This window comes from Arachis duranensis, chromosome 1 (genome assembly GCF_000817695.3).
Source record: "Arachis duranensis cultivar V14167 chromosome 1, aradu.V14167.gnm2.J7QH, whole genome shotgun sequence".
Lineage (NCBI taxonomy): Eukaryota > Viridiplantae > Streptophyta > Magnoliopsida > Fabales > Fabaceae > Arachis > Arachis duranensis.
The window spans coordinates 64,019,252-64,025,049 of record NC_029772.3 but is presented as its reverse complement, the minus strand read 5'-3'; positions in this window follow the sequence as shown (position 1 = coordinate 64,025,049).

Below are 5,798 nucleotides of genomic sequence, written 5' to 3'. Positions count from 1 at the left end.
TTCTAAGTTTGGTGTTGAACCCCCACATTCAAACTCTAAGTTTGGTGTTGGGAGGTTCCAACATTGCTCTGAGTACCTGTGAGGCACCATGCGAGCCCACTGTCGGGCTACTGACAATAAAGAAGCGCTTGTTGGGAGGCAACCCAATGTTATATTTATCTATTTTTCCTTTGTTATTTTATGTTTTCTGTAGGTTGATGATCATGAGAAGTCACAAAATTAATTGAAAAAGCAAAAACAGAATGAAAAACAGAAAGAAAAATAGCACACCCTGGAGGAAGAACCTACTGGCGTTTAAATGCCAGTAAGGGCAGCAAATGGGCGTTTAACGCCCAGTCTGGCACCATTCTGGGCGTTTAACGCCAGAAAGGGGCACCAGACTGGCGTTAAACACCAGAAAAGGGCAAGAAGCTGGCGTTAAACGCCAGAAATGGGCACCAGCCCGGCGTTTAACGCCAGAATTGGCACAAAGGGCATTTTTGCTCGCCACTTGGTGCAGGGATGAATTTTCCTTGACACCTCAGGATCTGTGGACCCCACAGGATCCCCACCTACCCCACCACCCTCTCTCTTCTTCTTCACCAATCACCTCAACACCTCTTCCCCAAAAACCCTTCACCTATCAAATCCCATCTTTCTCTTCACCACTCACATCCATCCTTCATAAAACCCCACCTACCTCACCATTCAAATTCAAACCACTTTCCCTCCCAAACCCACCCATACATAACCGAACCCTACCCTTCTCTCCACCCCTATATAAACCCATTTTCACTCCTTCATTTTCACACAACCTAAACACTACTTCTTCCCCTTTGGCCGAACCACAAAGCCACCCCCATCTCCTCTATTTCTTCTTCTTCTACTCTCTTCTTTCTTCTTTTGCTCGAGGACGAGCAAACCTTTTAAGTTTGGTGTGGCAAAAGCATTACTTTTTGTTTTTCCATAACCATTTATGGCATCCAAAGCCGGAGAAACCTCTAGAAAGAGGAAAGGGAAGGCAAAAGCTTTCACCTCCGAGTCATGGGAGATGGAGAGATTCATCTCAAGGGTGCATCAAGACCACTTCTATGAAGTTGTGGCCTTGAAGAAAGTGATCCCCGAGGGCCCTTTCAAACTCAAAAAGAGTAAATATCCGGAGATCCGACATGAGATCCGAAGAAGAGGTTGGGAAGTTCTTACCAACCCCATTCAACAAGTCGGAATCTTAATGGTTCAAGAGTTCTATGCCAATGCATGGATCACCAAGAACCATGACCAAAGTATGAACCCAGATCCAAAGAATTGGCTTACTATGGTTCGGGGGAAATACTTGGATTTTAGTCCGGAGAGTGTGAGGTTGGCGTTCAACTTGCCTATGATGCAAGGAGATGAGCATCCTTACACTAGAAGGGTCAACTTTGGTCAAAGGTTGGACCAAGTCCTCATAGATGTTTGTGAAGAGGGCGCTCAATGGAAGAGAGATTCAAGAGGGAAGCCGGTTCAACTGAGAAGGCATGACCTCAAGCCTGTGGCTAGGGGATGGTTGGAGTTTATCCAACGCTCAATCATTCCCACTAGCAACCGGTGTGAAGTTACTATAGACCGGGCCATCATGATTCATAGCATCATGATTGGAGAAGAAGTAGAAGTTTATGAGGTTATAGCCCAAGAACTCTATAAGGTGGCGGACAAGTCCTCTACCTTGGCAAGGTTAGCCTTTCCTCATCTCATTTGTCACCTCTGTTATTCAGTTGGAGTTGACATAGAGGGAGACACCCTCATTGATGAGGACAAGCCCATCACTAAGAAAAGGATGGAGCAAACAAGAGATCCCTCTCATCATGAAATCCCTGAGATGCCTCAAGGGATGCACTTTCCTCCACAAAACTATTGGGAGCAGATCAACACCTCCCTAGGAGAATTAAGTTCCAACATGGGACAACTAAGGGTGGAGCACCAAGAACATTCCATCCTCCTCCATGAAATTAGAGAAGATCAAAGAAACATGAGAGAGGAGCAACAAAGGCAAGAAAGAGACATTGAGGAGCTCAAGCACTCCATAAGATCTTCAAGAGGAAGAACAAGCCGCCATCACTAAGGTGGACCCGTTCTTTAATTTCCTTGTTCTTTATTTTTTTGTTTTTTTTCGAAAATTATGCTTATGTTTATCTATGTTTGTATCTTATGATCATTAGTGTCTTAGTGTCTATGCCTTAAAGTTATAAATGTCCTATGAATCCATCACCTTTCTTAAATGAAAAATGTTCCTAATTGAAAAAGAGAAGAATTGCATGAATTTTAAATTTTATAACAGAGTAATTATTTTGATGTGGTGGCAATACTTTTGTTTTCTGAATGTATGCTTAAACAGTGCATATGTCTTTTGAATTTGTTGTTCATGAATGATTGGCTCTTGAAAGAATGATGAAAAAGGAGACATGTTACTGAGGATCTGAAAAATCATAAAAATGATTCTTGAAGCAAGAAAAAGCAGTGATGTGTGGAAAACGATCCAACACAAAACTCACCGGCAAGTGTACCGGGTCGCATCAAGTAGTAAAACTCACTTAGAGTGAGGTCGATCCCACAGGGATTGAAGGATTGAGCAATTTTAGTTTAGTGAGTGATTTAGTCAAGCGAATCAAGTGTTGGTTGAGTTGTTTGCAATTGACAGAAATTAAATTGCTTGAAATGTAAAAGGAGAGGGGAGAATTGTAGTAAATTAAACAGCAGGAAAGTAAAAGAAGCTGAAGCTTAAAATGCAAGTAATATAAAGTGCAGAAACTTAGATTGCAAGAAATGTAAATGGCTGAAACTCAAAGTGCAAGAAATGTAAATTGCTTGAATCATAAAAGGAATTGGGAGTTGGGATTGCAGAATTTAAACAAGCAAAGGTAAATTGCAACAAACAGAAGAGTAGAGGATTGATTAAATGGAAATAGATCTCAATAGAAAAAGTAAAAATGCTTTGAAGATCTAAAAAACAGAAAATGAGCGATGCTTAATTTGCAGCAATTTAAAAGAGGATTGAAGATCTCAAGAGTGGAAGAGACTAGATAACAAGTCTAGATCTCAAATCCTTCCTTGATCCAACAAGAACAACTGCAAAAGAAATGAAGGGAAGTAAATTGCAGAAAGAGTAGAAGATGAAGCAGTAAATAGAGATTGAAATTCAATTATGCAGAAAAGTAAAACAAGAGATCACAAGGTGAGATTGAAACAGAAGTTCTTCAATTCTTCACCCAAGATCTAAAATAAAAAGTAAAGAGTGCTCAAACAAGAACAAGGAAGAAGAGAGATCAATTCTCCTTCCCAATTCTCTAAGAAATTCAAAAGTAAAAGCTCAAAATTAAAAATGACAATGCTCACTTGGTGAGCTGAGCATTGTTTTTCTTTTCTTTGTTTCTTGGCTTCCTATTGTGCTCAGCTCACAAAGTGAGCAGAGCATTGTGCCTTGGTTCCCTGGGAGTAAGTATAGCGCTCACTTAGTGAGCTTGGTGCTCTTGGGGAGAGCTTCATGGTTTGTTGCACCACACTCCCTCCTTTCTTGACCACATTTTTTCTTCCTTGAGCCACACTTTTTAGGCCACGTTTTCTTCTTTTCTTCTTTTCTTCACCTACAATTAATCAAAACAACCAATCAAAGTATCACAAAATTCACAAGGTTTATAAATCATTAAAATGCAATTAAATTTAGCCTAAACCTCATGATTTAGCATCAATTATATGGTGGTTGTTTGATTCAAAGAAACCATGCATTTCCAATCCAAATCACTTACTTAGAATGCAAGAAAGTGCATAAAACCTAATGAAAACAAAGAAAAAGGCTAGTAAAACTAGGCTAAGATGACTTGTCATCACAACACCAAATTTAAAATTTGCTTGTCCCCAAGCAAGAAAAGAATTATGCTCAAAGGTTCTTTCAATCAGAATGGATTTAAAGAATAACATGTGCTATCATGTGAGTGAAGTGATTAAGTGACAATGGGGTGAACTCTAAATTATATGCTCTTGCAAGGATTTCAGTGCTTACTAGTCCCCACATTTTGGAAGTCTTAGGTCTTAGAACTTTCATCCAAATGGTATCATGGAGATCTCTCTATAGGTAATCACCTTGAAGCAGCTTATATTTTCATGTGCTTTGGCCTTGACTCTAAGTGTCATGTCTCAAAGCGGCTCTTTAGATAAGCTTTTAATCAATACTCCTAAACCAGTTGGTTTTAAGGTATTAGGTGTTAAAGCACCCCTAAGGATTTACTTGCTCAAGCCTCTCTCTTTGACACAATTCGACCACAAGCATTTACTAGAATAACAACTCTTTGAGTTCCTGTTTCTTTCTTCTTTTCTGCCTAGTAATTGATGCTCAGAGCCTTGGGCCATGTTCTTTTTGTTTTTATGTTTTCTTTACTTTTCTTTTGATTGCTGCTTCTTGGATCAATAAATGTTTGAGAATCTCCACAATACTTCTTTGAACTTTATGTCCTGCCTATGAGCTCCCATGCAAGTTTTCATAAGCATGCAACCTCAATGCATAGTCACACAGCTAGAACCACCACTTCTCCTAATCTTTTGCTTGCTTCAAATTTGTTTAATTCCTCAATCCTTCTTTTCGAAGAACTTTCATGTGATGCATTTTTTTGAAATATTGAGTGCAAACAAGTTTTGGAGAGTATAATGTTGTAAATGATCAAGCATCTTGCTTATTGAATTGCAGAAAAACTATACTAGACAGACGGACAGATAGGGGTATAATATCACTTTCAATCATAGCAGTGTTTGATGTAAAATAATCACTTAACAATACAACCTTTTGGAGTTCGCTTGCTTTCTTCCTTCTCATCATCATCATTGCTGGTCTTCACATTCCTCTTTCATCTCTTTGGTTGATGATGCTTAATCCTTCCAAAAGTTTGTATGGTACTCTGCAGTGATATTGAAAGTTGCTTGTTCCCCAAGCACTTGAAAAATGGTTAGCATGCATGATTTATTTTGTGGGCCTTTGAACTTACTTTGGTATGGGAACACCAAACTTAGTACCTTGCCAATGGTTCTCATGCATCAGATTAACCATGTGTGAAACTCTTTTTCTCTTTTTTTTTAAAAGCAATAAAACTGAAAACAGCAGAATAGTTAATTAGTTTGTCTAAATGCTTGAAGCTAGCATTATGCAGAAGGTGAAAATATATTGTATGATGGAATTTTGGTGGAACACCAAACTTAGAATCCTTCATTCTCCCTTAGAGTGTTTTGGTGTGCAACACCAAACTTAGCTTCTTGCAATATAGATAAAACTAATTAACCTTTTTATTGAAACATATATGAAAAGAAAGTTACCTCCGGTTGGGTTGCCTCCCAACAAGCGCTCTTTTATTGTCACTAGCTTGACATCTTGCTCTTTGATTATGGAGGCTAAAAATCATAATGCCTCAGTTTTTCTCCTCTTGCTGTAGGATTCCTTTCCTCCATGATCTGCACAATCACAAACAATCCAAATGAAAATTGGATATTCTCATGCCAGAATGTAGTCAGAGGATTAGTTGACACAATGTGTCAAACAGTTAATAGGCTTTGAGAGAAAATCAGAAGAAAATTGCTTTTGTTGTACAGAGCAACAAGAAACGGACACAGAACCAGAAAAGCAATGTACTCTACTGAGAGAGCAAAGTTAGTGTTAGTTTAGGCAAAAATTCAAACAGTTAGTGGGTTAGTCAAAATTAGAGAAAAATAAAGAAAAAGTTCTTGATCTAGATCACCACCTCACTTAATCATTGTCAATCTAATTCAATACCCGGCAACGGCGCCAAAAACTTGATGGG